This window comes from Lissotriton vulgaris, chromosome 1_1 (genome assembly GCF_964263255.1).
Source record: "Lissotriton vulgaris chromosome 1_1, aLisVul1.2, whole genome shotgun sequence".
In the NCBI taxonomy this organism is placed as follows: domain Eukaryota; kingdom Metazoa; phylum Chordata; class Amphibia; order Caudata; family Salamandridae; genus Lissotriton; species Lissotriton vulgaris.
The window spans coordinates 243,735,834-243,759,133 of record NC_141685.1 but is presented as its reverse complement, the minus strand read 5'-3'; the positions used below and the strand labels follow the sequence as shown (position 1 = coordinate 243,759,133).

Here is a 23,300-nt window from a genome sequence, read left to right as displayed (position 1 = left end):
TGACAAATGTGTTATACTGTTTGGTGCTCTCTTGAATCGCACTAAAGAAATGGCTTAGAATACTGTGCAGCGATGCAGTCAGTCTATTTCTCATTTCACCTGTGTCCTCAGTCTTACATATATTCCACCTTTTCCCTGTGCATCCAAAGTATGTGCTTGTTTGAAGCACTTCATTTTTGTGCAACGTAGGAACTATTTAATTTCTCCTTAAATGCTCTGCCTACGTGCAAGATGTACGAACCATTGTTGCAGTTGCAAGAAGGCTGGCCTGAAGAATCAGGCCATTTGCAAGCACAAAGTGGCTTTTTCTGATGTTTTAAATCGAAGGTCTGTGAAAGGGGTGTTTGGGTGTACCTTCCAAATACCGAATTGTAGTGGTATGTAGAAATGTTTTTCCACCGTAATGTGGCCCAAAACAATCATACTTTATCACCATCTGAGTGATTGTGGTAACCAAACATGAAACAATAAGGTATCCCATAAAAACCTCTTCCCCTTTGAGAATGTTTCAAAACAAACATTTTAAGTGCAGGCATTGGTCCTATGTACCACTGCCTATTCAAATAAAATACCAATCAAACAAATACATATATTTTTTTTAATGATCCATTTTTCCTTTAATACATAATATTAAGAACTTCTTCTACAGTTCCACAGTTTCAAGGTTGTACTTTCCGGCACAACTTAGCATGATCCTCTCACTCTTTCATGATGTACTGATATATTGTCATTCTGATCTTGGCTGACAGCTGGGGATATAACTCAGTGGTAGAGCATTTGACTGCAGATCAAGAGGTCCCTGGTTCAAATCCGGGTGTCCCCTCATACTATTTTGAATCTGCTGTTTGTAGTTGGGAATTTTCATGAATCCCATTTGGATCATCTTTGACAGAGTCAGTGTTCCCTTGGATGTTACACTTTAATACCATTACAGTGTTGCTGATTAAAACTTGTGAGTAACTGCATTTTTTACACTGGGCTTGGTATTCCCTATGGGAAATTTCTGAAACATCATTGATCTATTTTGGAATTCGGCTCTACCTTTCACAGCTCTAAACAAAGGGAATGGACTATGAAACCAATTGACAAATTTGTTATACTGTTTGGTGCTCTCTTGAATCGCACTAAAGAAATGGCTTAGAATACTGGGCAGCTATGCAATCAATCTATTTCTCATTACACCTGTGTCCTCAGTCTTACATATATTCCATCTCTTCTCTGTCCATACAAAGTATGTGTTTGTTTGAAGCACTTCATTTTTGTGCAACTTAGGAACTATTTAATTTCTCCTTGAAAGCTCTGCCTACGTGCAAGATGTACAAACCCTCGTTGCAGTTGCAAGAAGGCTGGTCTGAAGAATCAGGCCAGTTGCAAGCACAAAGTGGCTTTTTTTGATGTATTAAATCAAAGGTACTTGAAAGGGGTGTTTGGGTGTTCCTTCCAAATACCGAATTGTAGTGGTATGTAGAAATGTTTTTCCATCGTAATTTGGCCAAAAAACAATCATACTTCACCACCATCTCGGTGATTGTGGTAACCAATCATCAAATGAAAATGTGTCACGTAAAAACCTCTTCCCCTTTAAGAATGTTTCAAAACAATCATTGTATGTAGAGGCATTGGTCTTATGTACCACTGCCTATTCAAATAAAATAGCAATGAAACAAAGTAATCCGTTTTTTAAATGATACAGCTTTCCTTTAATAAATAATATTAACTACTACTTCTCCTGTTCCACAGTTTCAAGCCTGTACTTTCCGGCACAACTTAGCATGATCCTCTCACTCTTTCATGATGTACTGATATTATGTCATTCTGATTTTACTGAAAAGTTGGGGATATAGCTCAGTGGTAGAGCATTTGACTGCAGATCAAGAGGTCCCTGGTTCAAATCCGGGTGTCCCCTCAGACTATTTTGATTCTGTTGTTTGTAGTTGGGACTTTTCATCAATTCCTTTTGGATCATCTTTGACAGAGTCAGTGTTCCCTTGGATATTGCACTTTAATAGCATTACTTAGTTTGATGCTCAAAACCTGTGAGTAAATGGAGTTTTAACACTCGGCTTGGTATTCCCTTTGGGAAATTTCTGAAAGATCATTGATCTATTTTGGAATTTGGCTCTTCCTTTTACAGCACTAAAGAAAGGGAATGGACTATGAAACAAATTGACAAATGTGTTATACTGTTTGGTGCTCTCTTGAATCGCACTAAAGAAATGGCTTAGAATACTGTGCAGCGATGCAGTCAGTCTATTTCTCATTTCACCTGTGTCCTCAGTCTTACATATATTCCACCTTTTCCCTGTGCATCCAAAGTATGTGCTTGTTTGAAGCACTTCATTTTTGTGCAACGTAGGAACTATTTAATTTCTCCTTAAATGCTCTGCCTACGTGCAAGAAGTACGAACCATTGTTGCAGTTGCAAGAAGGCTGGCCTGAAGAATCAGGCCATTTGCAAGCACAAAGTGGCTTTTTCTGATGTTTTAAATCGAAGGTCCGTGAAAGGGGTGTTTGGGTGTACCTTCCAAATACCGAATTGTAGTGGTATGTAGAAATGTTTTTCCACCGTAATGTGGCCCAAAACAATCATACTTTATCACCATCTGAGTGATTGTGGTAACCAAACATGAAACAATAAGGTATCCCATAAAAACCTCTTCCCCTTTGAGAATGTTTCAAAACAAACATTTTAAGTGCAGGCATTGGTCCTATGTACCACTGCCTATTCAAATAAAATACCAATCAAACAAATACATATATTTTTTTTAATGATCCATTTTTCCTTTAATACATAATATTAAGAACTACTTCTACAGTTCCACAGTTTCAAGGTTGTACTTTCCGGCACAACTTAGCATGATCCTCTCACTCTTTCATGATGTACTGATATATTGTCATTCTGATCTTGGCTGACAGCTGGGGATATAACTCAGTGGTAGAGCATTTGACTGCAGATCAAGAGGTCCCTGGTTCAAATCCGGGTGTCCCCTCATACTATTTTGAATCTGCTGTTTGTAGTTGGGAATTTTCATGAATCCCATTTGGATCATCTTTGACAGAGTCAGTGTTCCCTTGGATGTTACACTTTAATACCATTACAGTGTTGCTGATTAAAACTTGTGAGTAACTGCATTTTTTACACTGGGCTTGGTTTTCCCTATGGGAAATTTCTGAAACATCATTGATCTATTTTGGAATTCGGCTCTACCTTTCACAGCTCTAAACAAAGGGAATGGACTATGAAACCAATTGACAAATTTGTTATACTGTTTGGTGCTCTCTTGAATCGCACTAAAGAAATGGCTTAGAATACTGGGTAGCTATGCAATCAATCTATTTCTCATTACACCTGTGTCCTCAGTCTTACATATATTCCATCTCTTCTCTGTCCATACAAAGTATGTGTTTGTTTGAAGCACTTCATTTTTGTGCAACTTAGGAACTATTTAATTTCTCCTTGAAAGCTCTGCCTACGTGCAAGATGTACAAACCCTCGTTGCAGTTGCAAGAAGGCTGGTCTGAAGAATCAGGCCAGTTGCAAGCACAAAGTGGCTTTTTTTGATGTATTAAATCAAAGGTACTTGAAAGGGGTGTTTGGGTGTTCCTTCCAAATACCGAATTGTAGTGGTATGTAGAAATGTTTTTCCATCGTAATTTGGCCAAAAAACAATCATACTTCACCACCATCTCGGTGATTGTGGTAACCAATCATCAAATGATAATGTGTCACGTAAAAACCTCTTCCCCTTTAAGAATGTTTCAAAACAATCATTGTATGTAGAGGCATTGGTCTTATGTACCACTGCCTTTTCAAATAAAATAGCAATGAAACAAAGTAATCCGTTTTTTAAATGATACAGCTTTCCTTTAATAAATAATATTAACGACTACTTCTCCTGTTCCACAGTTTCAAGCCTGTACTTTCCGGCACAACTTAGCATGATCCTCTCACTCTTTCATGATGTACTGATATTATGTCATTCTGATTTTCCTGAAAAGTTGGGGATATAGCTCAGTGGTAGAGCATTTGACTGCAGATCAAGAGGTCCCTGGTTCAAATCCGGGTGTCCCCTCAGACTATTTTGATTCTGTTGTTTGTAGTTGGGACTTTTCATCAATTCCTTTTGGATCATCTTTGACAGAGTCAGTGTTCCCTTGGATATTGCACTTTAATAGCATTACTTAGTTTGATGCTCAAAACCTGTGAGTAAATGGAGTTTTAACACTCGGCTTGGTATTCCCTTTGGGAAATTTCTGAAAGATCATTGATCTATTTTGGAATTTGGCTCTTCCTTTTACAGCACTAAAGAAAGGGAATGGACTATGAAACAAATTGACAAATGTGTTATACTGTTTGGTGCTCTCTTGAATCGCACTAAAGAAATGGCTTAGAATACTGTGCAGCGATGCAGTCAGTCTATTTCTCATTTCACCTGTGTCCTCAGTCTTACATATATTCCACCTTTTCCCTGTGCATCCAAAGTATGTGCTTGTTTGAAGCACTTCATTTTTGTGCAACGTAGGAACTATTTAATTTCTCCTTAAATGCTCTGCCTACGTGCAAGATGTACGAACCATTGTTGCAGTTGCAAGAAGGCTGGCCTGAAGAATCAGGCCATTTGCAAGCACAAAGTGGCTTTTTCTGATGTTTTAAATCGAAGGTCCGTGAAAGGGGTGTTTGGGTGTACCTTCCAAATACCGAATTGTAGTGGTATGTAGAAATGTTTTTCCACCGTAATGTGGCCCAAAACAATCATATTTTATCACCATCTGAGTGATTGTGGTAACCAAACATGAAACAATAAGGTATCCCGTAAAAACCTCTTCCCCTTTGAGAATGTTTCAAAACAAACATTTTAAGTGCAGGCATTGGTCCTATGTACCACTGCCTATTCAAATAAAATACCAATCAAACAAATACATATATTTTTTTTAATGATCCATTTTTCCTTTAATACATAATATTAAGAACTACTTCTACAGTTCCACAGTTTCAAGGTTGTACTTTCCGGCACAACTTAGCATGATCCTCTCACTCTTTCATGATGTACTGATATATTGTCATTCTGATCTTGGCTGACAGCTGGGGATATAACTCAGTGGTAGAGCATTTGACTGCAGATCAAGAGGTCCCTGGTTCAAATCCGGGTGTCCGCTCATACTATTTTGAATCTGCTGTTTGTAGTTGGGAATTTTCATGAATCCCATTTGGATCATCTTTGACAGAGTCAGTGTTCCCTTGGATGTTACACTTTAATACCATTACAGTGTTGCTGATTAAAACTTGTGAGTAACTGCATTTTTTACACTGGGCTTGGTATTCCCTATGGGAAATTTCTGAAACATCATTGATCTATTTTGGAATTCGGCTCTACCTTTCACAGCTCTAAACAAAGGGAATGGACTATGAAACCAATTGACAAATTTGTTATACTGTTTGGTGCTCTCTTGAATCGCACTAAAGAAATGGCTTAGAATACTGGGCAGCTATGCAATCAATCTATTTCTCATTACACCTGTGTCCTCAGTCTTACATATATTCCATCTCTTCTCTGTCCATACAAAGTATGTGTTTGTTTGAAGCACTTCATTTTTGTGCAACTTAGGAACTATTTAATTTCTCCTTGAAAGCTCTGCCTACGTGCAAGATGTACAAACCCTCGTTGCAGTTGCAAGAAGGCTGGTCTGAAGAATCAGGCCAGTTGCAAGCACAAAGTGGCTTTTTTTGATGTATTAAATCAAAGGTACTTGAAAGGGGTGTTTGGGTGTTCCTTCCAAATACCGAATTGTAGTGGTATGTAGAAATGTTTTTCCATCGTAATTTGGCCAAAAAACAATCATACTTCACCACCATCTCGGTGATTGTGGTAACCAATCATCAAATGATAATGTGTCACGTAAAAACCTCTTCCCCTTTAAGAATGTTTCAAAACAATCATTGTATGTAGAGGCATTGGTCTTATGTACCACTGCCTATTCAAATAAAATAGCAATGAAACAAAGTAATCCGTTTTTTAAATGATACAGCTTTCCTTTAATAAATAATATTAACTACTACTTCTCCTGTTCCACAGTTTCAAGCCTGTACTTTCCGGCACAACTTAGCATGATCCTCTCACTCTTTCATGATGTACTGATATTATGTCATTCTGATTTTACTGAAAAGTTGGGGATATAGCTCAGTGGTAGAGCATTTGACTGCAGATCAAGAGGTCCCTGGTTCAAATCCGGGTGTCCCCTCAGACTATTTTGATTCTGTTGTTTGTAGTTGGGACTTTTCATCAATTCCTTTTGGATCATCTTTGACAGAGTCAGTGTTCCCTTGGATATTGCACTTTAATAGCATTACTTAGTTTGATGCTCAAAACCTGTGAGTAAATGGAGTTTTAACACTCGGCTTGGTATTCCCTTTGGGAAATTTCTGAAAGATCATTGATCTATTTTGGAATTTGGCTCTTCCTTTTACAGCACTAAAGAAAGGGAATGGACTATGAAACAAATTGACAAATGTGTTATACTGTTTGGTGCTCTCTTGAATCGCACTAAAGAAATGGCTTAGAATACTGTGCAGCGATGCAGTCAGTCTATTTCTCATTTCACCTGTGTCCTCAGTCTTACATATATTCCAGCTTGGATGTACCATGTTACAACGTATACCGATACAACTACCTACCATTACAATGCGACCATTACAACGCATACCATTACAACGCATAGCGCTTTGGGGTGCTGGATAGTGGTAAGTATAATTTACTATTCTAACTCCAGTCCCCGTGGACCCTAGGGAAGGTGTTGGATAGTAAATTATACTTATTCCCTATCCTATAGCGCCCCCCAGCGCAATGCGTTGTAATGGTATGCGTTGTAAAAGTCGCGTTGTAATGGTAGTGCGTAGTAACGAATGCGTTGTAACAGGTGCATACCAGCTTTTCCCTGTGCATTAAAAGTATGTGCTTGTTTGAAGCACTTCATTTTTGTGCAACGTAGGAACTATTTAATTTCTCCTTGAAAGCTCTGCCTACGTGCAAGATGTTCAAACCCTCGTTGCAGTTGCAAGAAGGCTGGTCTGAAGAATCAGGCCAGTTGCAAGCACAAAGTGGCTTTTTTTGATGTATTAAATCGAAGGTACTTGAAAGGGGTGTTTGGGTGTTCCTTCCAAATACCGAATTGTAGTGGTATGTAGAAATGTTTTTCCTCCGTAATTTGGCCAAAAAACAATCATACTTCACCACCATCTCCGTGATTGTGGTAACCAATCATCAAATGATAATGTGTCACGTAAAAACCTCTTCCCCTTTAAGAATGTTTCAAAACAATCATTGTATGTAGAGGCATTGGTCTTATGTACCACTGCCTATTCAAATAAAATAGCAATGAAACAAATTAATCTGTTTTTTAAATGATCCAGTTTTACTTTAATAAATAATATTAAGGACTACTTCTCCTGTTCCACAGTTTCAAGCCTGTACTTTCCGGCACAACTTAGCATGATCCTCTCACTCTTTCATGATGTACTGATATTATGTCATTCTGATTTTACTGAAAAGCTGGGGATATAGCTCAGTGGTAGAGCATTTGACTGCAGATCAAGAGGTCCCTGGTTCAAATCCGGGTGTCCCCTCGGACTATTTTGATTCTGTTGTTTGTAGTTGGGACTTTTCATCAATTCCTTTTGGATCATCTTTGACAGAGTCAGTGTTCCCTTGGATATTGCACTTTAATATCATTACAGAGTTTGCTGCTCAAAACCTGTGAGTAAATGCAGTTTTAACACTCAGCTTGGTGTTCCATTTGGGAACTTTCTGAAAGATCATTGATCTATTTTGGAATTTGGCTCTTCCTTTTACAGCACTAAAGAAAGGGAATGGACTATGAAATAAATTGACAAATTTGTTATACTGTTTGGTGCTTTCTTGAATCGCACTAAAGAAATGGCTTAGAATACTGTGCAGCAAGGCAGTCAGTCTATTTCTCATTTCACCTGTGTCCTCAGTCTTACATATATTCCACCTTTTCCCTGTGCATCCAAAGTATGTGCTTGTTTGAAGCACTTCATTTTTGTGCAACATAGGAACTATTTAATTTCTCCTTAAATGCTCTGCCTACGTGCAAGATGTACGAACCATTGTTGCAGTTGCAAGAAGGCTGGCCTGAAGAATCAGGCCATTTGCAAGCACAAAGTGGCTTTTTCTGATGTTTTAAATCGAAGGTCCGTGAAAGGGGTGTTTGGGTGTACCTTCCAAATACCGAATTGTAGTGGTATGTAGAAATGGTTTTCCACCGTAATTTGGCCCAAAACAATCATACTTCATCACCATCTGAGTGATTGTGGTAACCAAACATGAAACAATAAGGTATCCCGTAAAAACCTCTTCCCCTTTGAGAATGTTTCAAAACAAACATTTTAAGTGCAGGCATTGGTCCTATGTACTACTGCCTATTCAAATAAAATACCAATCAAACAAATACATATATTTTTTTTAATGATCCATTTTTCCTTTAATAAATAATATTAAGAACTACTTCTACAGTTCCACAGTTTCAAGGTTGTACTTACCGGCACAACTTAGCATGATCCTCGCACTCTTTCATGATGTACTGATATATTGTCATTCTGATTTTGGCTGACAGCTGGGGATATAGCTCAGTGGTAGAGCATTTGACTGCAGATCAAGAGGTCCCTGGTTCAAATCCGGGTGTCCCCTCAGACTATTTTGATTCTGTTGTTTGTAGTTGGGACTTTTCATCAATTCCTTTTGGATCATCTTTGACAGAGTCAGTGTTCCCTTGGATATTGCACTTTAATAACATTACATAGTTTGCTGCTCAAAACCTGTGAGTAAATGGAGTTTTAACACTCGGCTTGGTATTCCCTTTGGGAAATTTCTGAAAGATCATTGATCTATTTTGGAATTTGGCTCTTCCTTTTACAGCACTAAAGAAAGGGAATGGACTATGAAACAAATTGACAAATTTGTTATACTGTTTGGTGCTCTCTTGAATCGCACTAAAGAAATGGCTTAAAATACTGTGCAGCGATGCAGTCAGTCTATTTCTCATTTCACCTGTGTCCTCAGTCTTACATATATTCCACCTTTTCCCTGTGCATCCAAAGTATGTGCTTGTTTGAAGCACTTCATTTTTGTGCAACGTAGGAACTATTTAATTTCTCCTTAAATGCTCTGCCTACGTGCAAGATGTACGAACCATTGTTGCAGTTGCAAGAAGGTTGGCCTGAAGAATTAGGCCATTTGCAAGCACAAAGTGGCTTTTTCTGATGTTTTAAATCTAAGGTCCGTGAAAGGGGTGTTTGGGTGTACCTTCCAAATACCGAATTGTAGTGGTATGTAGAAATGTTTTTCCACCGTAATGTGGCCCAAAACAATCATACTTCATCACCATCTGAGTGATTGTGGTAACCAAACATGAAACAATAAGGTATCCCGTAAAAACCTCTTCCCCTTTGAGAATGTTTCAAAACAAACATTTTAAGTGCAGGCATTGGTCCTATGTACCACTGCCTATTCAAATAAAATACCAATCAAACAAATACATATATATTTTTTAATGATCAATTTTTCCTTTAATAAATAATATTAAGAACTACTTCTACAGTTCCACAGTTTCAAGGTTGTACTTTCCGGCACAACTTAGCATGATCCTCTCACTCTTTCATGATGTACTGATGTTATGTTATGTTATGTTATAGCCGTACTTTTAGAGCGCACGGCTACCCGAGGGGTGTCCCGGCGCTTTAGCAAAGAGGCCTGAAAAACCCAGAAAACAACAAAGCAGAGACGCAGCAGTCACAGAGATCATGTAGAGAAAAGCACGGTCTTCAGCTCCTTCCTGAAAGCCAGAAGATTATTGGCTTTGCGGAGGGAGAGAGGGAGCTCATTCCAAAAACGAGCCACCACGTATTGGAAGGACCGGCCTCCCATCCGGACTCGTTTCACAGCAGGAACTACCATTTTTGCCAAATCGGCAGACTGCAACATCCTCCGCGGAACATAGGGAGCAATGCGCTTCCTAATGTAGCCGGGGCCAATAGAATGAAGGGCTTTAAATGCCAACGTGAGAATTTTGAACCTAATTCTACTCGAAATAGGTAGCCAGTGCAGCCTTTTAAGCAGCACTGAGGCGCTGGCTCTCCTTGGTAGGCCAAATATGGCTCTAGCTGCCGAGTTTTGGACGATTTGCAGTCTGGACAAGAGGTACTTTGGCAGACCTGCAAAGAGCGCATTAGCGTAATCTAATCTAGATCCCACAAGCGCCTGGACTACGGTTTTACGGTATTGTAGGGAAAGCAGTGGGAGGAATTTCCTAAGCATCTTAAGGATGCCGAAGCATTTCCCCGATAGCCCCAAAATGTGGGGTCGAAATGAGAGATCGTCATCGAATACAACTCCAAGGTTTTTCACTTGGGAGGATGACGTCTCAGGAGGAAACATATCCTGGGGCCACCACGACTTCCACCCAGGATCAGGGGCACAGCCGAAAAAGAGCAGCTCAGACTTATCTGAGTTGCATTTCAGGCTGTGCCGCTGAAACCACTTGAAAACTGCACTCAAACAGTCTTTAATTCTGTCGCCGTCAAACACCTCTCCCTTCCTGCATGTAAACAGGAGCTGAGTGTCATCAGCGTATGAGATGACCCGGGCCCCATAAGCCTCCGCGACCCTCGCCAGAGGGGCCATATAGATGTTAAATATGGTGGGGCTCAGAATGGACCCTTGAGGCACCCCCACCTCTAGCGATGGCATTTCCGCGGAGAACGGTGGAGCCCAGATCACCTGCCGACGGTCGGCTAGGAAGGATTGGAACCAGTCCAGCACCGTCCCCCTCAGTCCTATCTCCCTGAGTCTTAAAAGGAGGCCTGCGTGGGGGACGGTGTCGAACGCCGCCGACAGGTCGAGCATGACTAACATAGCCTTTCCCCCCAGATCGAGCGTCTCCCTGATGGCATCGGTCACCTCCACGAGGGCTGTCTCCGTGCTGTAATTAGCGCGGAAGCCAGATTGAGAATCGTGGAGCAGGTTGTTATTCTCGATAAAGGTGGTGAGAGAGTGTTGAACATGTTTCTCAACCACCTTCGCCAGAGCAGGGAGGAGGGAGATCGGTCTATAGTTAGCCAGCTGCAGGGGATCTAACAAAGGTTTTTTGATCAGCGGCAGAATGAGTGCATGTTTCCATTCTCGAGGTACCACCCCGGAGCTCAGTGACAAATTGAGCAGGGGGTTCAGCAAGCTGTTCACTGCCGAAGCCACCTTGGCCAGACACTTAGCTGGACAGGCATCCAAAGGTGAACCGGATGGAAGCCGGGATAGTAGCTCAAGTGAGGTTTCACAGGACAACTGGTGAAAAACCGATAATGTGGGCCCTGGCTCTACCTCTGAGGTAGAAGCCGACCTCCAGTTGGAAACTGGGGCAGCGGCAACCACAGAAGGAGCCACAGGGGGAAAAGAGTCCTTAATCTTTATGATTTTTGTGACAAAAAAGTCAGCAAGCTGCCTAATCCAATCTTCCGTGTGAGAGTGTGAGAGGGCGCCTGTGGCCGGATCTACAAACTCCTTCACAATTCTGAACAGTTCCCTGCTCGTGTTATCAGCTTGGTCTATTCTATGTTCGAGGTAGTCCTTTTTGGCTACGGCAATCTGTTTGTGATACAGTTTCATAACATCACGATACTTGGTCTTCTCCACAGGATCGTACATACGGCGCCAGAGTCTTTCCGCCTTTTTGCAATCTTGGCGCATTGTACGTAGTGTGGGGGTAAACCAAGGAGCGGAGTCATGGCAAGGGGCTGTTCTAGCTGCCTTCAAAGGGGCTAACTTCTCAAAACTTGTTTGTAACCAGTTCTGTACCAAAGTTACATCAACATCTAGGTGCCCTGTCAGTTGGCACAGGTGTTGATTTAGCGCATCAGAGAGCATGTCAGCTGTCACTAAGTGAAAAGCTCTAGACTGTCGAGTCTTCTCCCTCTGTGATCTTTGGCTGGTCCTAGACTCATGTATTATAACAAAATTTATTATAAAATGGTCTGACCAGAGAACAGGGAGCGGCGGGGACACCTCGATAGGAACCGTAGAAAAAATTAAGTCAAGCGTGTGGCCTTTGACATGGGTGGGACTATCTATGAAAGGGGCGAGGCCCAGCAGTGTAGTGATGTCCCGCAGTTTGGACGCTTCAGCGTCTGTTATTGAATCCATGTGCAAGTTTAAGTCGCCCAGCAGCATGCAGTGCTCTACTCGCATGCAGGGTGTAGCTAAAGCAGACTGCAGGTCCTCAAAAAAAGAGCCAATGGGACCCGGTGGTCTATAGATGAGAATCCCTGTACACGTCTGAGTGGCCGAAAGATGGAGATTGAAACCAAGGGCTTCACATCCTGTGATATTGTCCACCGGGAAGGACGAACACCCCAAAGCCTTGTCTACTATCAAGGCCACTCCACCACCTCTGCCCCCAACTCTGTCTTTCCTTAAGATGGTATAGTTAGAAGGCAGGGCACAGGCAATGTCCGGTTCCGAGCCTGCCCCTAACCACGTCTCAGTCAGAAAAAGACATGATAGTTTAGAATGTGCCAAAAGATCCCAGATATCCGAAGAGTGACAAGCCAGGGACCTGGTGTTCAAGAGGGCACTATGACAAGACAGAGTGGAGACAGAGGGGATAGGTGTTGGTGTAGGCGAAGCGCGCCACCCACAGACGGGACAGCCTTTACCCAGAAGGCGGCCTCCGGGGAAAAGAGAATTGCATCCCACTCGAGGGGGACGAAGAGCAAACAAGGCAGCAGCGCTATAGGAGATCATCCTGGCAAAGCGGGGCAAAGCGCCGGCTCAACAATCATGAAAAGCCAACCTGCAAGATAGATAAGAAGAGTTCCAGAGTCCCGCCTCAAACGCCTCCGGATCGCGGACAGGCGCAGACGGGCAGGACTCTGGCACGACTCAGGCGCAGTGAGGGCGCCACCGCTGCGCGTAACCGCTGCGCGAATTCAAGCGAGCTTTAAATAGCGTGCTCTCCGCGTCCCAGCTCACCTGGACGCTCCAAGATGGCGCTCACACTCCACTACCCAAGGCAAGATGTCCGCCGTCAACCACAACCTCCCCAGAACCGGACCCGCCAAACAGCGGTGGTTGTTCCAGAAATTATGTGCAAGGTAGGGGGCAGGAGGGGAGCTAAAAACGAGGGATAATACAAATAAAATAAAAATAAATGCGAAAAAACGGGGCTTTAAAATGCTGCAGGGCAATGCACAAGGAAACGCGACCAGCGCGACCAACAGCGAGGCGCCAAGTGAATTCTCAGCCTCAGGATACCTTACCAGGTAATCCCCTCGTGATGCTCGCCCTAAATAGCGTGCTCTCCGCGTCCCAGCTCACCTGGACGCTCCAAGATGGCGCTCACACTCCACTACCCAAGGCAAGATGTCCGCCGTCAACCACAACCTCCCCAGAACCGGACCCGCCAAACAGCGGTGGTTGTTCCAGAAATTATGTGCAAGGTGGGGGCAGGAGGGGAGCTAAAAACGAGGGATAATACAAATAAAATAAAAATAAATGCGAAAAAACGGGGCTTTAAAATGCTGCAGGGCAATGCACAAGGAAACGCGACCAGCGCGACCAACAGCGAGGCGCCAAGTGAATTCTCAGCCTCAGGATACCTTACCAGGTAATCCCGTCGTGATGCTTGCCCTAAATAGCGTGCTCTCCGCGTCCCAGCTCACCTGGACGCTCCAAGATGGCGCTCACACTCCACTACCCAAGGCAAGATGTCCGCCGTCAACCACAACCTCCCCAGAACCGGACCCGCCAAACAGCGGTGGTTGTTCCAGAAATTATGTGCAAGGTAGGGGGCAGGAGGGGAGCTAAAAACGAGGGATAATACAAATAAAATAAAAATAAATGCGAAAAAACGGGGCTTTAAAATGCTGCAGGGCAATGCACAAGGAAACGCGACCAGCGCGACCAACAGCGAGGCGCCAAGTGAATTCTCAGCCTCAGGATACCTTACCAGGTAATCCCCTCGTGATGCTCGCCCTAAATAGCGTGCTCTCCGCGTCCCAGCTCACCTGGACGCTCCAAGATGGCGCTCACACTCCACTACCCAAGGCAAGATGTCCGCCGTCAAGCACAACCTCCCCAGAACCGGACCCGCCAAACAGCGGTGGTTGTTCCAGAAATTACGTGCAAGGTAGGGGGCAGGAGGGGAGCTAAAAACGAGGGATAATACAAATAAAATAAAAATAAATGCGAAAAAACGGGGCTTTAAAATGCTGCAGGGCAATGCACAAGGAAACGCGACCAGCGCGACCAACAGCGAGGCGCCAAGTGAATTCTCAGCCTCAGGATACCTTACCAGGTAATCCCCTCGTGATGCTCGCCCTAAATAGCGTGCTCTCCGCGTCCCAGCTCACCTGGACGCTCCAAGATGGCGCTCACACTCCACTACCCAAGGCAAGATGTCCGCGGTCAACCACAACCTCCCCAGAACCGGACCCGCCAAACAGCGGTGGTTGTTCCAGAAATTATGTGCAAGGTAGGGGGCAGGAGGGGAGCTAAAAACGAGGGATAATACAAATAAAATAAAAATAAATGCGAAAAAACGGGGCTTTAAAATGCTGCAGGGCAATGCACAAGGAAACGCGACCAGCGCGACCAACAGCGAGGCGCCAAGTGAATTCTCAGCCTCAGGATACCTCAGGATACCCTCAGGATATATTGTCATTCTGATCTTGGCTGACAGCTGGGGATATATCTCAGTGGTAGAGCATTTGACTGCAGATCAAGAGGTCCCTGGTTCAAATCCGGGTGTCCCCTCATACTATTTTGAATCTGCTGTTTGTAGTTGGGAATTTTCATGAATCCCATTTGGATCATCTTTGACAGAGTCAGTGTTCCCTTGGATGTTACACTTTAATACCATTACAGTGTTGCTGATTAAAACTTGTGAGTAACTGCATTTTTTACACTGGGCTTTGTATTCCCTATGGGAAATTTCTGAAAGATCATTGATCTATTTTGGAATTTGGCTCTTCCTTTTACAGCACTAAAGAAAGGGAATGGACTATGAAACAAATTGACAAATTTGTTATACTGTTTGATGCTTTCTTGAATCGCACTAAAGAAATGGCTTAGAATACTGTGCAGCGATGCAGTCAGTCTATTTCTCATTTCACCTGTGTCCTCAGTCTTACATATATTCCACCTTTTCCCTGTGCATTAAAAGTATGTGCTTGTTTGAAGCACTTCATTTTTGTGCAACGTAGGAACTATTTAATTTCTCCTTGAAAGCTCTGCCTACGTGCAAGATGTTCAAACCCTCGTTGCAGTTGCAAGAAGGCTGGTCTGAAGAATCAGGCCAGTTGCAAGCACAAAGTGGATTTTTTTGATGTATTAAATCGAAGGTACTTGAAAGGGGTGTTTGGGTGTTCCTTCCAAATACCGAATTGTAGTGGTATGTAGAAATGTTTTTCCTCCGTAATTTGGCCAAAAACAATCATACTTCACCACCATCTCGGTGATTGTGGTAACCAATCATCAAATGATAATGTGTCACGTAAAAACCTCTTCCCCTTTAAGAATGTTTCAAAACAATCATTGTATGTAGAGGCATTGGTCTTATGTACCACTGCCTATTCAAATAAAATAGCAATGAAACAAATTAATCTGTTTTTTAAATGATCCAGTTTTACTTTAATAAATATTATTAAGGACTACTTCTACAGTTCCACAGTTTCAAGCCTGTACTTTCCGGCACAACTTAGCATGATCCTCGCACTCTTTCATGATGTACTGATATATTGTCATTCTGATTTTGGCTGACAGCTGGGGATATAGCTCAGTGGTAGAGCATTTGACTGCAGATCAAGAGGTCCCTGGTTCAAATCCGGGTGTCCCCTCAGACTATTTTGATTCTGTTGTTTGTAGTTGGGACTTTTCATCAATTCCTTTTGGATCATCTTTGACAGAGTCAGTGTTCCCTTGGATATTGCACTTTAATATCATTACAGAGTCTGCTGCTCAAAACCTGTGAGTAAATGCAGTTTTAACACTCGGCTTGGTGTTCCATTTGGGAACTTTCTGAAAGATCATTGATCTATTTTGGAATTTGGCTCTTCCTTTTACAGCACTAAAGAAAGGGAATGGACTATGAAATAAATTGACAAATTTGTTATACTGTTTGGTGCTTTCTTGAATCGCACTAAAGAAATGGCTTAGAATACTGTGCAGCGATGCAGTCAGTCTATTTCTCATTTCACATGTGTCCTCAGTCTTACATATATTCCACCTTTTCCCTGTGCATCCAAAGTATGTGCTTGTTTGAAGCACTTCATTTTTGTGCAACGTAGGAACTATTTAATTTCTCCTTAAATGCTCTGCCTACGTGCAAGATGTACGAACCATTGTTGCAGTTGCAAGAAGGCTGGCCTGAAGAATCAGGCCAGTTGCAAGCACAAAGTGGCTTTTTTTGATGTATTAAATCGAAGGTCCGTGAAAGGGGTGTTTGGGTGTACCTTCCAAATACCGAATTGTAGTGGTATGTAGAAATGGTTTTCCACCGTAATGTGGCCCAAAACAATCATACTTCATCACCATCTGAGTGATTGTGGTAACCAAACATGAAACAATAAGGTATCCCGTAAAAACCTCTTCCCCTTTGAGAATGTTTCAAAACAAACATTTTAAGTGCAGGCATTGGTCCTATGTACCACTGCCTATTCAAATAAAATACCAATCAAACAAATACATATTTTTTTTAATGATCCATTTTTCCTTTAATACATAATATTAAGAACTACTTCTACAGTTCCACGGTTTCAAGGTTGTACTTTCCGGCACAACTTAGCATGATCCTCTCACTCTTTCATGATGTACTGATATATTGTCATTCTGATCTTGGCTGACAGCAGGGGATATAGCTCAGTGGTAGAGCATTTGACTGCAGATCAAGAGGTCCCTGTTTCAAATCCGGGTGTCCCCTCATACTATTTTGAATCTGCTGTTTGTAGTTGGGAATTTTCATGAATCCCATTTGGATCATCTTTGACAGAGTCAGTGTTCCCTTGGATGTTAGACTTTAATAACATTACAGTTTTGCTGATTAAAACTTGTGAGTAACTGCATTTTTTACACTGGGCTTGGTATTCCCTATGGGAAATTTCTGAAACATCATTGATCTATTTTGGAATTCGGCTCTATCTTTCACAGCTCTAAACAAAGGGAATGGACTATGAAACCAATTGACAAATTTGTTATACTGTTTGGTGCTCTCTTGAATCGCACTAAAGAAATGGCTTAGAATACTGGGCAGCTATGCAATCAATCTATTTCTCATTACACCTGTGTCCTCAGTCTTACATATATTCCATCTCTTCTCTGTCCATACAAAGTATGTGTTTGTTTGAAGCACTTCATTTTTGTGCAAATTAGGAACTATTTAATTTCTCTTCGAAAGCTCTGCCTACGTGCAAGATGTACAAACCCTCGTTGCAGTTGCAAGAAGGCTGGTCTGAAGAATCAGGCCAGTTGCAAGCACAAAGTGGCTTTTTTTGATGTATTAAATTGAAGGTACTTGAAAGGGGTGTTTGGGTGTTCCTTCCAAATACCGAATTGTAGTGGTATGTAGAAATGTTTTTCCATCGTAATTTGGCCAAAAAACAATCATACTTCACCACCATCTCGGTGATTGTGGTAACCAATCATCAAATGATAATGTGTCACGTAAAAACCTCTTCCCCTTTAAGAATGTTTCAAAACAATCATTGTATGTAGAGGCATTGGTCTTATGTACCACTGCCTATTCAAATAAAATAGCAATGAAACAAATTAATCTGTTTTTTAAATGATCCAGTTTTACTTTAATAAATATTATTAAGGACTACTTCTACAGTTCCACAGTTTCAAGCCTGTACTTTCCGGCACAACTTAGCATGATCCTCGCACTCTTTCATGATGTACTGATATATTGTCATTCTGATTTTGGCTGACAGCTGGGGATATAGCTCAGTGGTAGAGCATTTGACTGCAGATCAAGAGGTCCCTGGTTCAAATCCGGGTGTCCCCTCAGACTATTTTGATTCTGTTGTTTGTAGTTGGGACTTTTCATCAATTCCTTTTGGATCATCTTTGACAGAGTCAGTGTTCCCTTGGATATTGCACTTTAATATCATTACAGAGTCTGCTGCTCAAAACCTGTGAGTAAATGCAGTTTTAACACTCGGCTTGGTGTTCCATTTGGGAACTTTCTGAAAGATCATTGATCTATTTTGGAATTTGGCTCTTCCTTTTACAGCACTAAAGAAAGGGAATGGACTATGAAATAAATTGACAAATTTGTTATACTGTTTGGTGCTTTCTTGAATCGCACTAAAGAAATGGCTTAGAATACTGTGCAGCGATGCAGTCAGTCTATTTCTCATTTCACATGTGTCCTCAGTCTTACATATATTCCACCTTTTCCCTGTGCATCCAAAGTATGTGCTTGTTTGAAGCACTTCATTTTTGTGCAACGTAGGAACTATTTAATTTCTCCTTAAATGCTCTGCCTACGTGCAAGATGTACGAACCATTGTTGCAGTTGCAAGAAGGCTGGCCTGAAGAATCAGGCCAGTTGCAAGCACAAAGTGGCTTTTTTTGATGTATTAAATCGAAGGTCCGTGAAAGGGGTGTTTGGGTGTACCTTCCAAATACCGAATTGTAGTGGTATGTAGAAATGGTTTTCCACCGTAATGTGGCCCAAAACAATCATACTTCATCACCATCTGAGTGATTGTGGTAACCAAACATGAAACAATAAGGTATCCCGTAAAAACCTCTTCCCCTTTGAGAATGTTTCAAAACAAACATTTTAAGTGCAGGCATTGGTCCTATGTACCACTGCCTATTCAAATAAAATACCAATCAAACAAATACATATATTTTTTTTAATGATCCATTTTTCCTTTAATACATAATATTAAGAACTACTTCTACAGTTCCACGGTTTCAAGGTTGTACTTTCCGGCACAACTTAGCATGATCCTCTCACTCTTTCATGATGTACTGATGTTATGTTATGTTATGTTATAGCCGTACTTTTAGAGCGCACGGCTACCCCGAGGGGTGTCCCGGCGCTTTAGCAAAGAGGCCTGAAAAACTCAGAAAACAACAAAGCAGAGACGCAGCAGTCACAGAGATCATGTAGAGAAAAGCACGGTCTTCAGCTCCTTCCTGAAAGCCAGAAGATTATTGGCTTTGCGGAGGGAGAGAGGGAGCTCATTCCAAAAACGAGCCGCCACGTATTGGAAGGACCGGCCTCCCATCCGGACTCGTTTCACAGCAGGAACTACCATTTTTGCCAAATCGGCAGACCGCAACATCCTCCGCGGAACATAGGGAGCAATGCGCTTCCTAATGTAGCCGGGGCCAATAGAATGAAGGGCTTTAAATGCCAACGTGAGAATTTGAACCTATTTCTACTCGAAATAGGTAGCCAGTGCAGCCTTTTAAGCAGCACTGAGGCGCTGGCTCTCCTTGGTAGGCCAAATATGGCTCTAGCTGCCGAGTTTTGGACGATTTGCAGTCTGGACAAGAGGTACTTTGGCAGACCTGCAAAGAGCGCATTAGCGTAATCTAATGTAGATCCCACAAGCGCCTGGACTACGGTCTTACGGTATTGTAGGGAAAGCAGTGGGAGGAATTTCCTAAGCATCTTAAGGATGCCGAAGCATTTCCCCGATAGCCCCAAAATGTGGGGTCGAAATGAGAGATCGTCATCGAATACAACTCCAAGGTTTTTCACTTGGGAGGATGACGTCTCAGGAGGAAACATATCCTGGGGCCACCACGACTTCCACCCAGGATCAGGGGCACAGCCGAAAAAAAGAGCAGCTCAGACTTATCTGAGTTGCATTTCAGGCTGTGCCGCTGAAACCACTTGAAAACTGCACTCAAACAGTCTTTAATTCTGTCGCCGTCAAACACCTCTCCCTTCCTGCATGTAAACAGGAGCTGAGTGTCATCAGCGTATGAGATGACCCGGGCCCCATAAGCCTCCGCGACCCTCGCCAGAGGGGCCATATAGATGTTAAACATGGTGGGGCTCAGAATGGACCCTTGAGGCACCCCCACCTCTAGCGATGGCATTTCCGCGGAGAACGGTGGAGCCCAGATCACCTGCCGACGGTCGGTTAGGAAGGATTGGAACCAGTCCAGCACCGTCCCCCTCAGTCCTATCTCCCTGAGTCTTAAAAGGAGGCCTGCGTGGGGGACGGTGTCGAACGCCGCCGACAGGTCGAGCATGACTAACATAGCCTTTCCCCCCAGATCGAGCGTCTCCCTGATGGCGTCGGTCACCTCCACGAGGGCTGTCTCCGTGCTGTAATTAGCGCGGAAGCCAGATTGAGAATCGTGGAGCAGGTTATTATTCTCGATAAAGGTGGTGAGAGAGTGTTGAACATGTTTCTCAACCACCTTCGCCAGAGCAGGGAGGAGGGAGATCGGTCTATAGTTAACTAGCTGCAGGGGATCTAACAAAGGTTTTTTGATCAGCGGCAGAATGAGTGCATGTTTCCATTCTCGAGGTACCACCCCGGAGCTGAGTGACAAATTGAGCAGGGGGTTCAGCAAGCTGTTCACTGCCGAAGCCACCTTGGCCAGACACTTAGCTGGACAGGCATCCAAAGGTGAACCGGATTGAAGCCGGGATAGTAGCTCAAGTGAGGTTTCACAGGACAACTGGGGAAGAACCGATAATGTGGCCCCTGGCTCTACCTCTGAGGTAGAAGCCGACCTCCAGTTGGAAACTGGGGCAGCGGCAACCACAGAAGGAGCCACAGGGGGAAAAGAGTCCTGAATCTTTATGATTTTTGTGATAAAAAAGTCAGCAAGCTGCCTAATCCAATCTTCCGTGTGAGAGGGCGCCTGTGGCCGGATCTACAAACTCCTTCACAATTCTGAACAGTTCCCTGCTCGTGTTATCAGCTTGGTCTATTCTATGTTCGAGGTAGTCCTTTTTGGCTACGGCAATCTGTTTGTGATACAGTTTCATAACATCACGATACTTGGTCTTCTCCACAGGATCGTACATACGGCGCCAGAGTCTTTCCGCCTTTTTGCAATCTTGGCGCATTGTACGTAGTGTGGGGGTAAACCAAGGAGCGGAGTCATGGCAAGGGGCTGTTCTAGCTGCCTTCAAAGGGGCTAACTTCTCAAAACTTGTTTGTAACCAGTTCTGTACCAAAGTTACATCAACATCTAGGTGCCCTGTCAGTTGACACGGGTGTTGATTTAGCGCATCAGAGAGCATGTCAGCTGTCACTAAGTGAAAAGCTCTAGACTGTCGAGTCTTCTCCCTCTGTGATCTTTGGCTGGTCCTAGACTCATGTATTATAACAAAATTTATTATAAAATGGTCTGACCAGAGAACAGGGAGCGGCGGGGACACCTCGATAGGAACCGTAGAAAAAATTAAGTCAAGCGTGTGGCCTTTGACATGGGTGGGACTATCTATGAAAGGGGCGAGGCCCAGCAGTGTAGTGATGTCCCGCAGTTTGGACGCTTCAGCGTCTGTTATTGAATCCATGTGCAAGTTTAAGTCGCCCAGCAGCATGCAGTGCTCTACTCGCATGCAGGGTGTAGCTAAAGCAGACTGCAGGTCCTCAAAAAAAGAGCCAATGGGACCCGGTGGTCTATAGATGAGAATCCCTGTACACGTCTGAGTGGCCGAAAGATGGAGATTGAAGCCAAGGGCTTCACATCCTGTGATATTGTCCACCGGGAAGGACGAACACCCCAAAGCCTTGTCTACTATCAAGGCCACTCCACCACCTCTGCCCCCAACTCTGTCTTTCCTTAAGATGGTATAGTTAGAAGGCAGGGCACAGGCAATGTCCGGTTCCGAGCCTGCCCCTAACCACGTCTCAGTCAGAAAAAGACATGATAGTTTAGAATGTGCCAAAAGATCCCAGATATCCGAAGAGTGACAAGCCAGGGACCTGGTGTTCAAGAGGGCACTATGACAAGACAGAGTGGAGACAGAGGGGATAGGTGTTGGTGTAGGCGAAGCGCGCCACCCACAGACGGGACAGCCTTTACCCAGAAGGCGGCCTCCGGGGAAAAGAGAATTGCATCCCACTCGAGGGGGACGAAGAGCAAACAAGGCAGCAGCGCTATAGGAGATCATCGTGGCAAAGCGCCGGCTCAACAATCATGAAAAGCCAACCTGCTAGATAGATAAGACGAGTTCCAGAGTCCCGCCTCAAACGCCTCCGGATCGCGGACAGGCGCAGACGGGCAGGACTCTGGCACGACTCAGGCGCAGTGAGGGCGCCACCGCTGCGCGTAACCGCTGCGCGAATTCAAGCGAGCTTTAAATAGCGTGCTCTCCGCGTCCCAGCTCACCTGGACGCTCCAAGATGGAGCTCACACTCCACTACCCAAGGCAAGATGTCCGCCGTCAACCACAACCTCCCCAGAACCGGACCCGCCAAACAGAGGTGGTTGTTCCAGAAATTATGTGCAAGGTAGGGGGCAGGAGGGGAGCTAAAAACGAGGGATAATGGAAAGGGGCGACCACTCGGTCCCCCCGAACTTATGGCAGAGTACCACGATCCCCCCGGGAAGCCATCTTGGGCGGGAAGCGAGTCTCGGCTGGTATGCCCTAAGCGGCGTAGCCGGGGCGCGCTTTTTCCCGCCCTAGAGTGGGCTGGCCTAGACACTGACGCGGCTGGCCACGCCCTCGGGGCAGGCCGGGGCGGGGTTACGCCCGCCCTGAAGACGGATAAAAGAGGACGCAAGACCGGAAGGCATCCTCTTGTTCCTGTGCTCTGAAGCTGCACCTCCTCGCTGCACGTGAGCTCGAGACGGGACGAAGAGCCAATTTTGAGCGTTGTAATCTTTCTTTTGTCTTACAGATACTCTGTCGGAGAAATGCCCAAGAAAGGCGGAAAGAGAATGACGACGGAACAGATGCTTCGGGTCCTCATGAAGGAGATGACCGAGCTAAAGAAGCGGGTGGCGGAGAGAGAGGGGGAAGGGGGGCCGGAATGTCCTTCGGCTGGTGCAGCTCCAGGAGGGAGAGCCAAGAGGCCAAAGAGGGGACCAGCTGGGGGAGACGTCCCGGTTCCCTGTACCCCGCTCGAAGCGCCAACCCCAGTACCCGTGGAGGGGAATCCGATTCCCGTGGTGGTCACCCCGGTGTCCAATGAAGATATGCCGCCCGAGCTGGCAGCACAACTAGCAGCGTGGTTGGGCGATAGTAGTGAGGGCGCCACGGCTGTCGACGCGCAGGCGCTGCTGAAGCAATTGCGCGCGAAACGG

At 44.1% G+C, this 23,300-nt stretch overlaps 12 non-coding genes across 12 annotated transcripts; all 12 read left to right on the top strand.

The window, feature by feature from the left end:
• Positions 1-751: 751 nt before the first annotated feature.
• On the top strand, positions 752-823 carry TRNAC-GCA (transfer RNA cysteine (anticodon GCA)). Its single transcript has one exon. It is a non-coding gene; the product is annotated as a tRNA-Cys (tRNA).
• A 1,011-nt stretch (positions 824-1,834) lies between these two features.
• On the top strand, positions 1,835-1,906 carry TRNAC-GCA (transfer RNA cysteine (anticodon GCA)). Its single transcript has one exon. It is a non-coding gene; the product is annotated as a tRNA-Cys (tRNA).
• A 1,012-nt stretch (positions 1,907-2,918) lies between these two features.
• Positions 2,919-2,990, top strand: TRNAC-GCA (transfer RNA cysteine (anticodon GCA)). Its single transcript has one exon. It is a non-coding gene; the product is annotated as a tRNA-Cys (tRNA).
• Positions 2,991-4,001: 1,011 nt separating this feature from the next.
• On the top strand, positions 4,002-4,073 carry TRNAC-GCA (transfer RNA cysteine (anticodon GCA)). Its single transcript has one exon. It is a non-coding gene; the product is annotated as a tRNA-Cys (tRNA).
• A 1,012-nt stretch (positions 4,074-5,085) lies between these two features.
• On the top strand, positions 5,086-5,157 carry TRNAC-GCA (transfer RNA cysteine (anticodon GCA)). Its single transcript has one exon. It is a non-coding gene; the product is annotated as a tRNA-Cys (tRNA).
• Positions 5,158-6,168: 1,011 nt separating this feature from the next.
• On the top strand, positions 6,169-6,240 carry TRNAC-GCA (transfer RNA cysteine (anticodon GCA)). The gene has a single exon. It is a non-coding gene; the product is annotated as a tRNA-Cys (tRNA).
• A 1,309-nt stretch (positions 6,241-7,549) lies between these two features.
• On the top strand, positions 7,550-7,621 carry TRNAC-GCA (transfer RNA cysteine (anticodon GCA)). The gene has a single exon. It is a non-coding gene; the product is annotated as a tRNA-Cys (tRNA).
• Positions 7,622-8,633: 1,012 nt separating this feature from the next.
• TRNAC-GCA (transfer RNA cysteine (anticodon GCA)) lies at positions 8,634-8,705 on the top strand. The gene has a single exon. It is a non-coding gene; the product is annotated as a tRNA-Cys (tRNA).
• Positions 8,706-14,747: 6,042 nt separating this feature from the next.
• Positions 14,748-14,819, top strand: TRNAC-GCA (transfer RNA cysteine (anticodon GCA)). The gene has a single exon. It is a non-coding gene; the product is annotated as a tRNA-Cys (tRNA).
• Positions 14,820-15,829: 1,010 nt separating this feature from the next.
• On the top strand, positions 15,830-15,901 carry TRNAC-GCA (transfer RNA cysteine (anticodon GCA)). The gene has a single exon. It is a non-coding gene; the product is annotated as a tRNA-Cys (tRNA).
• A 1,010-nt stretch (positions 15,902-16,911) lies between these two features.
• Positions 16,912-16,983, top strand: TRNAC-GCA (transfer RNA cysteine (anticodon GCA)). The gene has a single exon. It is a non-coding gene; the product is annotated as a tRNA-Cys (tRNA).
• Positions 16,984-17,994: 1,011 nt separating this feature from the next.
• On the top strand, positions 17,995-18,066 carry TRNAC-GCA (transfer RNA cysteine (anticodon GCA)). The gene has a single exon. It is a non-coding gene; the product is annotated as a tRNA-Cys (tRNA).
• Positions 18,067-23,300: the final 5,234 nt, after the last annotated feature.